Genomic DNA, 11,249 nt, shown 5'->3' with positions numbered 1-11,249 from the left:
TTGGAATAGCTCAATTGGAATTCCATCACCTCCACTAGCTTTGTTTGTAGTGATGCTTTCTAAGGCCCACTTGACTTCACATTCCAGGATGTCTGGCTCTAGGTCAGTGATCACGCCATCATGATTATCTGGGTCATGAAGCTCTTTTTTGTACAGTTCTTCTGTGTATTCTTGCCATCTCTTCTTAATATCTTCTGCTTCTGTTAGGTCCATACCATTTCTGTCCTTTATTGAGCCCCTCTTTGCATGAAATGTTCCTTTAGTATCTCTGATTTTCTTGAAGAGATCTCTAGTCTTTCCTATTCTGTTGTTTTCCTCTATTTCTTTGCATTGATCGCTGAAGAAGGCTTTCTTATGTCTTCTTGCTATTCTTTGGAACTCTAAGCATAGAGCTAATGATTACACAAAAAATCAACTCCTCTTGCTCAAGGAGTTTTTCCTTAAACTCTGTAAGAATGATTATGTTACAACAATGTATCCTGTTGGAGGACATGTTTTTCCTTCTTAAGAACCTTCTGAATAATCCTGACATCTTAAAATGTGTATTGTGGGAGTGGGTCTGGTAAGACCTTTACGACCTGAGACATTCTTTAGATTTACTGTAATAGCCAATTGCTAAGGCTATGAGTGGGGCACTCTCCACCCCCTTCTGATGTCTATGTCAGAAGTTTTCTCTGTCCTTTTTCACTGTAATAAAACTGTCACACAAGAGCTCTGAGTGATTAAGCCTGGTCCCTGATCCTGAAGCTAAATCCTCTTCTTTGGAGGTCACAAATCCAACATCATTCACTGTAAGCGATGAAACATAGGTAAAACTTGTATTCATTATCAGTCACTACTTTCAGGGTATCCTGAAAAGTGTTCCTCCTACTTTGGGAGGGTGGCTGATCTCTGAGCCAGTTGTTCACAGAGATGACTTTGTGATGATATGTGACATCCTGGCAAACCTCTGCATTTATATTCCCAGATCAGTGGGGTGATTGGGGTGGTTGAAACCCTATGCTTTGACTCAGGGGTCTTTTCCACAACATCTTTGAATTACCCTGTCCCTGATCTGTTTGGTTCTAACTCCATAGATGATGGGGTTGAGCATGGGAGGTATCAGGAGATAGACAATAGCCAACATGATGTGTGTACCACTCGGGGCACATGATGTCCAAAGCGGTGGGTAAGGAAAGTAAAGAGAGCTGGGATGTAGAAAGCCAAGATGACACAGATATGGGAGGCACATGTGCCAAAAGCCTTGAGCCGGGCTTCACTTGAGGGTAACTGTAGCACTGTTCTCAGAATCATTACATAGGGTACACTGATGACAATAATGTCAAAGCCAACCACAGAGAAGGCCACAAAAAGCCCATATGCACGATTACCTCTAGTGTCAGCACACACCAACTTCAGCACAGCCGTGTGCTCACAGTATGATGGGGGGATGATCCGATTTGGGCAGAAGGGCATCCTGGACACCATGAAGCAGAAAGGACTCACCCACAGCAGCCCTCTCATCATCACACCTGCCCCCAGTTTACCGACGACAGATGGGGTCAGGATACTAGAGTGATGAAGTGGGAAGCAGAGAGCCACATAACGGTCCAAGGCCATAGCCATGAGCAATCCGGACTCCACTGAAGAAAAGGCATGGATGAAGAACAAATGGATGAGGCAGGCATGGTATTCAATCTCATGATTGTGAAACCAGAATATGGCCAGCATTTTAGGTTGTGTGGAAGTGGAGAGGACCAGGTCAGTGATAGCCAGCATGGCCAGAAAGAGGTACATGGGCTCATTCAAGGTGGGGGTCAGTTCGGATTACATGAAGGAGGGTGATCTTGTCGACTAGAGCCACAACATACATAACACAGAATGGAAAGGCAACCTAAAACTGGGAATTCTCCAATCCTAGGATCCCAAGCAAGATGAAGACACAGAATCAGAAGAGCTGTTCCCTGAAGTCAGCATTGCACTCTGGCTTATAAGGTAATCTACTCTCTGCAGGAGATAGCATTAAGATAAATCTTTATTATTATTTATTATAGTTAGATATAAGAATTGAATAATAAGGTAAAAGTTCAATGGAAAACCAGAATAACTTCAGCTATTTTCATAAGTAAAATTTTGCAATATAAAATGATGCTGATCTGTGTTCATTACTTACATTTATATTCTTGAATATGCAGTCAGAACACACCACTAGCTGCAACCATGGTATTTTCTAAGAAACAAAAATTTTTTGAAATAAGAACATGTAGAAGGAAAATTGAAAAATAATGCCATATTAATTCTGTCCCTGTGTTCTAGTAAGAACTGACAACTGATTTGCTTAAACTTTCACATAGGTCATTTCATCCCTGTTGGAAATCCTTAACTCAGGGAAGCAGTTGGTTCACTACACCACAACGAGGAATCAGTTTCTAGAGGACCCATGCTCTGGGGATGTGGGGATCAGTGATCTGTCCTTGCTCTTCCAGCCGGGAGAGGGCTCCTGGTCTTTGAGGGGGGATACATATGCAGTTGACCCCATCATCTCCCTGCTGTTAGCTTCTGAGACTCCCAAAGCCAAGAATCCTACTGTGTTCTCGAGGCCCCAGGAGGAGTTCCAGTCATGCCTTCCCCCTAACCCCTCCCAGGACAGGGCTGGTCTCTAGAAGGTGGGGCAAGAACACTAGCCAAGGGCACCAGGCTGTTTAAGGGCTGAGCCAGGCTTCTACCGGATGTGCCCTGTTTTTCTCCGAATTTCATACACACTTGGACTGACCTGTACTGCGAGTGTTCAGAGCCAGAATGTATTTGAATTTTTACATGAGAATCCCTTTTTTTTCTTCTATGGAGATACTTAGATGTATACACAGACATCCTGATGAAGTAGACAGAGATCTATAAACAACAGTCTCCATGCTGGGGCCTCACACTCCTGAATTAAAACAGCAGCAACACTTGGGCCACTTTTCAAAGTAGGAAGTCACTCTGGAAAACACTTTGTCTTAAAGGACCATAGAGTGTATTTATTAAGTTAGTTTTAACTCTAAGACAATTACTGTGAAGATTTGGGTTGGTAGGTGAAGGACTGACCAATTGTGCACCTATAAGGGATTTAGCATATGACTCCTCAGTTGGAGAATCAAAAAACTTTCCTTGGTCAAATCATGAATATTTTAGGCCCTGTGGGTGATAGAATCTCTGTTAAAACTAGTTAGCATAGGTATTGTAGCATGAAAGAAGCCTTAGTCAATATCTAACTTGTGGGTGTGGCTGTGCTCCAACAAAATTTATTTTAAAAACTGTGCTATAAAGTGGAGCTGGTGCAGGCTATAGTTTTTCAATCCTTGTCCTAAGTGCTAAATTTCATGAAGTTATCCCTGAGCTGTGCTCTCTTCCTAGAACCTCTGCTTTGCAAAGAAAGGGAATTTAATCAATGTTGACTGAAGAAACTAACAAATAAAGGTCATTATTCAGTAGCAATGGAGTCATGAACCAATTTTCCGTATCTTCAACTGTCCGACAGAGCCTTCCATGTTGGCTCCAAACCCAGAAGACAGTTATGTCCATTTCTCATACTAGTGGTTGCCCTGCTGGCCAGGGTTTGACTTTGGGAACATCATCCTCTGCTGGTATTTGCTGGTATCACAAGGATCGATGCTTTTGTCTGATCCCACTGCTGACCACTGTTTATCTCAGAGTCAATGGCAAAAAACACATCTGGTTCTTACCCAGTATCTTTACACAATTTAATCTCAGTTGACACGAGCCTTTGTTTCAAAGTACTAGCTCTTACCTTCTTCATAACAGAAAGACGTAGTCAAGGAGAGTATCTTTCCAAGCCTCCTTTATCAAATCACCTCTGGGTATGGACAAATGTTTCATTCACATGACTCAGTGGTTCCTAAGAAGGGTTTATACATGATCTGAAATAAACCTAGCCTCTTTCTGATTTTCTCTAGATTTGTAACATTGTGTGGGAAGATTTGGGAGAATGGCATTGAAACCTGTGTAATATCATGTATGAAACGAGTTGCCAGTCCAGGTTCGATGCACGATACTGGATGCTTGGGGCTGGTGCACTGGGATGACCCAGAGGGATGGTGTGGGGAGGGAGGAGGGAGGAGGGTTCAGGATGGAGAACACATGTATACCTGTGGCAGATTCATTTTGGTATATGGCAAAACCAATACAATATTGTAAAGTTAAAAAATAAAATTAAAAAATAAAAATAAAAAATAAATTAAAAAATCATATCAAAATATATAAAAAATAATAAATAACATTGTTTGGCAAAACTAATACAGTGTTTCAGGTTTAAAAATAAAATAAAATTAAATTAAAAAAATAAAATAAAAACTGAAAGTTAGAAAACAATTTAAAAATTAAAAAAAATAAAAAAATAAAAAAGTTAAAAAAAAATGAAATAAACCTAGCCTCTTTCTGATTTTCTCTAGATTTGTAACATTGTGAAAGAAGTGGAACTAAGATTCTATAAGTTCTGCTCTAAATTGAAAACTTTACCATCCTTCCTAGATCGTAGATATTTGGGGCTTTCCAGGTGGCTCAGTGGTAAAAAATCTGCCTGCCAATGCAGGAGACACAGCTTCAATCCCTGGGTGGGTAAGATCCCATGGAGAAGAAAATGGCAACCCACTCTAGTATTATTGGCCTGGAAAATCCCATGGACAGAGGAGACTGGCAGGTTACAGTCCATGGGGTCGGACACAACTCTGATGAGCCTCAACGATTTCATAGGGTCTCAAAGAGTCGGACATGACTGAGTAACTAACACATATACACACACAAGGCTTAGCAATTAAAAACAAACTCAACAATCATAAACAAAAAATGAAAAGAAATTCAGAAACACATACATTATCTGGGCACTGGGGCTGTGTTTTATCCCCTTTGACCTGGCCTGATGTTCTCAAACAGTCATATATTGTGTTTACTCTAGAGGCTCCTTCATTTTCCTCTTTTCACCTCCTGTATGTCACTCTTCACTTGCAAGGACAGAGTCGCTGAGGCTTAAGGTCACTTGGAAAAGCATACTTGGATCATATTCACTATTTCAGTGTGTACTGGTGATGATGCTGGATATAAATTTATCAAAGTGAATAATAATCTATTTGATTAATTCTGAAAGATATTGCTATTTTTGTAGATACAACACTATACACTTTTGCATTTATTGTTTCTCTTGTAAAGCCTCTGCACCTTTATTTACAATGAGAGAAACAGAACTGAGGGTAGCTACGTTATTTGCCCCAAACCACACAATAAATTAGTGCCAAGTGCACACCCAGTGGTCTTGGTGATCCACAATACACCCTCTGCTAGGTAGAGACTGATTGGAACACCCATGCTGATAGGATATAGCAGTGATTGTTTCCCTGTCATGAAAAAGCCAGATACAAAGGGAACTTGTGAAATTGTTTAGTGAATTACAGATAGATCTGCATTTGAATCTGGAACCCCACTAAGTCATTGAACTGGATGCCTCTACAATAGGTTCCAGGTGGATTTTCTGGCATCTCTGGGTATAGACTGCTGAATGGCATCTTCATTCAATCTGCCCACGAACCTTAATAGAAACTCACCTGTTATATAAACTCCCTTTGGGGTGGTGACTCTCTTCTCAACCAGGGTTCAGCTACTCATACTCTGTAGCTTCTTTCAAAACTAGTTTCTCTCCACTGGTGGATCCATTTTCCAACTCTCCCATGCCCTTTTCACAGACCAAAGTTCCCTCATAAGCGATGACTCTCAACTTCTTCATTCTATTCTTCTATTCTGTTGGCTCTGACATTCAGGTCTCAGATTTTCTTTCTTGGGTCGACAGTGGAGGAGCAGAGCTGACCTGAAATTCAAGTCTGAGTGGAAGATGGGAGCTTCTTGAAAGGCGCCTCTCTTTCCTCTCTGCACTTTCTGCTGTGTTCCTTTGAAATCTGGTACCTTCACTATCACTCACCTGATGAAATATCAGGGCAATCCAATCCACGTTGCTCAAACCCAAAGGGATAAAGACTAAATGGGCTGAGATCTTGCTAAGGAACAGCTTCTGGGAATTTTACACTCTGTTTTATTACTTTGGGCATTTAAAACTAAGACCCAGAACCATAATACTAGAGTAGTATGGGGTCCTGATCCAACCTCCTTCCTGGATGGATTGTGTAAGGAGGTAGTCATTCTACTTTTCTAGAATTTTCCTGGAGGACACAGAATAAACAGCAAGCCTTCTTCCCATCTCAGGCTGGGGATCAGCAGTCATGATCTCGGGGCCTGAAGCCCCCAGTGAGTCAAGCCATTCTACACAGAGCACACCATGCCTCTAGCTCCTTGAAGACTCTGAGTCCTATTGCTCCCTGGGATGGGCAGAGATAACTGGGGCCCAAGGCACCCCTCACTGAAAGCTCTGCTTTATCTCTCACCAACTCCAACTTTACCAGACACAACTCTAAATGGCTTCTGGAAAACAACTTGTAACAGAAAACACTGAATGAAGCCTCTTTAAAACCTGTGAGTGTTTACACTTTCCCTTCCCTCAAGCACTAATTCTCTCCGCCCTCCTAGGTCCCACTGCCTCATACTTGAACTGACTTCCTCTGAGCCTGGAGACTAAAAGTGGAAGCATTAACCCCTAAATCTCCCTTCTTCTCTACATGTGTGAATTCTCTATATGTGTGCATTTGAATGCACACATAATAATGTGTGTTGCTGAGATTGTTTTTGTTCAGTTACCCAGGTCTGCTGCATCCAGAGCTCCTGCCCTTGCAGCAGGCCACTGCTGACCCATACCTCCACACTCAAAGGCAGGTCTGGCTTAGTCTCTGTGGGGTCTCCTGCTGTGCACAAGATTTTGTTTGAGCCCTCTGAGCATCTCTGGTGGGTATGGGGTTTGGTTCTAAATGCAATTTCACCCCTCCTACCATCTTGCTGGGGCTTCTTCTTTGTCCTTGGAAGTGGGGTATCTTTTTTTGGTGGGGTCCAACATTTTCCTGTAGACGGTTATTAAGCAGTGAGTTATAATTTTGGATTTCTTGCAAGAGAAGATGAGTGAAGATAAGTGCATGTCCTTCTACTCTGCCATCTTGATTTAGCTTAGATGGACGGGTCATGGTGGAGATGTTTTGACAAAATGTGGTCCACTGGAGAAGGCAATGGAAAACCACTTCAGTACTCTTGCCTTGAGAACTCCATGAACAGTATGAAAAGGCAAAAAGATAGGACACTGAAAGATGAACTCCAGAGGTCAGTAGGTGCCCAATATGCTATTGGAGAAGAGAGGAGGAGTAACTCCAGATAGAATGAGCTGCTGCTGCTGCTGCTAAGTCGCTTCAGTCGTGTCCAACTCTGTGCGACCCCATAGACGGCGGCCCACCAGGCTCCCCCGTCCCTGGGATTCTCCAGGCAAGAACACTGGAGTGGGTTGCCATTTCCTTCTCCAATGCATGAAAGGGAAAAGTGAAAGTGAAGTCACTCAGTCGTGTCCGACTCTACGACCCTATGGTCTGCAGCCTACCAGGCTCCTCCATCCATGGGATTTTCCAGGCAAGAGTACTGGAGTGGGGTGCCATTGCCTTCTCCAAGAAAGAATGAGAGACAGAGTCAAGTCAAAAACAACACCCGTTGTGGATGTGACTGGTGATGGAAGTAAAGTCCAATGCTGTAAAGAACAACATATCATAGGAACCTGGAATGTTAGGTCCATGAATCAGGGTAAATTGGAAGTGGTCAAACAGGAGATGGCAAGAGTGAACATCAACATTTTAGGAATCAGTGAACTAAAATGGACTGGAATGGGCAAATTTAACTCAGATGGCCATTATATTTACTACTGTGGGCAAGAATCCCTTAGAAGAAAAGGAGTAGCCATTATGGTCAACAAAAGAGTCCACAATGCAACACTTGGATGCAATCTCAAAAATGACAGAATGATCTCAGTTTGTTTCCAAGGCAAACCATTCAATATCATAGTAATACAAGTCTATGCCCCAACAGGTAATGATAAAGAAGCTCACGATGCATGATTCTATGTAGATCTACAAGACTTTCTAGAACTAACATCCAAAAAAGATGTCTTTTTCCTTTTAGGGGACTGGAATGCAAATTAGGAAGTCAAGAGATACCTGGAGTAACAGACAAATTTGGCTTTGGAGTACAAAATGAAGAAGGGCAAAGGCTAATAGAGTTTTTCCAAGAGAATGCACTGGTCATAACAAACACCCTCTTCCAACAACACAAGAGAACACTACACATGGACATCACCAGATGGTCAATACCAAAATCAGATTGATTATATTCTCTGCAGGCAAATATGGAGAAGATCTATACAGTCAGTGAAACAAGACCAAGAGCTGACTGTGGCTCAGATCATGAACTTCTTGACAAATTCAGACTTAAATTAAGGAAAGGAGGGAAAACCACTAGACCATTCAGGTACAACCTAAATCGAGTGCTTTACAATTATACGGTGGAACTAACAAATAGATTCAAGGGATGAGATCAGATAGGCAGAGTGCCTGAAGAATTAAGGACAGGTGTTTGTGACATTGTACAGGAGGAAGTGATCAAGACCATCCCCAAGAAAAAGAAATGCAAAAGGGAAAAATGGTTGTCTGAGGAGGCCTTACAACTAGCTGAGAAAAGAAGAGACACTAAAGACAGGAGAAAAGAAAAGATATACCCATCTGAATGCAGAGTTCCAAAGAATAACAAGGAGAGATAAGAAAGCCTTTCTCAGTGATCAATGCAAAGAAATAGATGAAAACAATAAAACGGGAGACTAGAGATCTCTGCAAGAAATTTAGAGATACCAAGGGAACATTGCATGGAAAGATGGTCACAATGAAGGACAGGAATGGTATGGACCTAATAGAAGGAGAAGATATTAAGAAGAGGTGGCAAGAATACACAGAAGAACTATACAAAAAAGCTCTTCATGACCTAGATAACCACAATGGTGTGATCACTCACCTAGAGCCAGACATCCTGGAATGCAAAGTCAAGTGAGCCTTAGGAAGAATCACTATGAGCAAAGCTAGTGGAGCTGATGGAATTCCAGTTGAACTATTTCAAATTCTGAGAGATGATTTTGTAAAAATGCTGCTCTCAATATGCCAGTATACTTGTAAAACTCAGCAATGGCTACAGGACTGGAAAAGGTCAGTTTTCATTCCAATCCCAAAGAAAGACAATGCAAAAGAATTTTCAAATTACTGCACAATTGCACTCTTTCACAAGCTAGCAAAGGAATGCTCAAAATTCTCCACGCCAGGCTTCAACACCATGTGAACCATGAACTTCAAGGTGTTCAAGCTGGATTTATAAAAGGCAGAGGAACCAGAGATCAAATTGCTAACATTCACTGGATCATGGAAAAGGCAAGAGAGTTCCAGAAAACATCTACTTCTGCTTTATTGACTATGCCAAATCCTTTGACTTTGTGGATCACAACAAACTGTGGAAAATTCTTCAAGAAATGGGAATACCAGACCATCTCACCTGCCTCCTGAGAAATCTGTATGCAGGTCAAGAAGTGACAGTTGGAACTGGAAATAGAACAACAGACTGGTTCCAAATCAGGAAAGGAGTACATCAAGGCTGTATATTGTCACCCTGCTTACTTAACTTATATGCAGAGTACATCATGTGAAATGCTGGGCTGTATGAGGCACAGGCTGTAATCAAGATTGCCAGGAGAAATATCAGTAAGCTCAGATATGCAGATGACACCACCTTTATGGCAGAAATTGAAAAAGAAGTAAAGAGCCTCTTGATAAAAGTGAAAGAGGAGAGTGAAAAAGCTGGCTTAAAACTCCACATTCAGAAAATGAAGATCATGTAATCTAATCCCATCAATTCATGGGAAATAGATGGGGAAACAGTGGAAACAGTATCAGACTTTATTTTTTTGGGCTCCAAAATCACTGCAGATGGTGACCGCAGCCATGAAACTAAACAATGCTTGCTCCTTGGAAGTAAAGCTATGACCAGCCTAGACAGAATATTAAAAAGCAGAGACATTGCTTTGCTGACAAAGTCCTTCTAGTCAAAGTTATGGTTTTTCAAGAAGTCATGTATGGATGCGAGAGTTGAAGTATAAAGAAAGCTGACCACTGAAGAATTGATGCTTCTGAACTGTGATGGTAGAAGACTCTTGAGAGTCCCTTGGACTGCAAGGAGAGCCAACCAGTCCATCCTAAAGGAAATCAGTCCTGAATATTCATTGGAAACACTGATAGTGAAGCTGAAACTCCAATACTTTGGCCACCTGATGTGAAGAGCTGACTCATTTGAAAAGACCCTGATGCTGGAAAAGATTGAAGGCAGCAGGAGAAGGTGATGGCAGAGTGTGAGATGGTTGGATGGCATCTCCAACTCGATGGACATGAGTTTGAGTATGCTTCAGGAGTTGGTGATGGACAGGGAAGCCTTGCATGCTGTAGTCCATGGGGTTGCAAAGAGTCAGACATGCCTGAGCTATTGAGCTGAACCGAACTGAACTGAACTGAGATTTGCACACAAAGAGAATGTCATGTATACATGAAGTCAGAGATTATGGTAATATATTTATATGGCACAGTTTCCAGAAAATCACCAGAAGCTAGGAGAGATGCAAGATACAGGTTGTTCTTCAGAGCCATTAGAAGGAATCAGCCCTGCTGACACCTTAATCTTGGACATCTAAGCTCCAAAACTGTGACATAATCAGTTTCTGTTGTTTAAGCCACTCAGCTTTTGTTACTTTGTTAAGCGAACCATTGCAAACTAATATAACAATAAATGCATTTTTATACATTATTCTAAGATATCATCTATAAATAATTCACTTAACATGATCCATTGGATTTTTTAATATAGTTATAAGAAAATTGTTCATCTATATATGATCCTACAGAACATACATGCTTAGTGTTCCACATAGACAAGATGTGATCTTTTCTTTATCTGAGGATGGGGAACACATGTATACATGTGACGGATTCATTTTGATATTTGGCAAAACTAATACAATTATGTAAAGCTTAAAAATAAAATAAAATCAAAGAGAAAAAAAATAAAAAAAATAAAAATTACCTAAATTAACCAAAAAAAAATAAAAAATAAAAAAATAAAGAGATCTGACAGTGAATAAGAAAAACAAAAACAAAAAACAAACAAACAAACAAAAAAAACCACTACTCAGTAAAGAAGGGAAAAAACAAAGAACTGGGGAAAAAGTATTTGTGGAAATAATATTGTGGAATTTCAGAGTTCTAGGATAAAGACTG

General features: G+C 41.0%; 1 pseudogene; it reads right to left on the bottom strand.

The window, feature by feature from the left end:
• Window positions 1–1,009: 1,009 nt before the first annotated feature.
• LOC129628322 (olfactory receptor 52R1-like) lies at window positions 1,010–1,965 on the bottom strand (annotated as a pseudogene).
• Between the last annotated feature and the right edge of the window lie 9,284 nt (window positions 1,966–11,249).

This window comes from Bubalus kerabau, chromosome 15 (genome assembly GCF_029407905.1).
Source record: "Bubalus kerabau isolate K-KA32 ecotype Philippines breed swamp buffalo chromosome 15, PCC_UOA_SB_1v2, whole genome shotgun sequence".
Lineage (NCBI taxonomy): Eukaryota > Metazoa > Chordata > Mammalia > Artiodactyla > Bovidae > Bubalus > Bubalus kerabau.
This window is presented reverse-complemented; position numbering and strand designations above follow the sequence as displayed.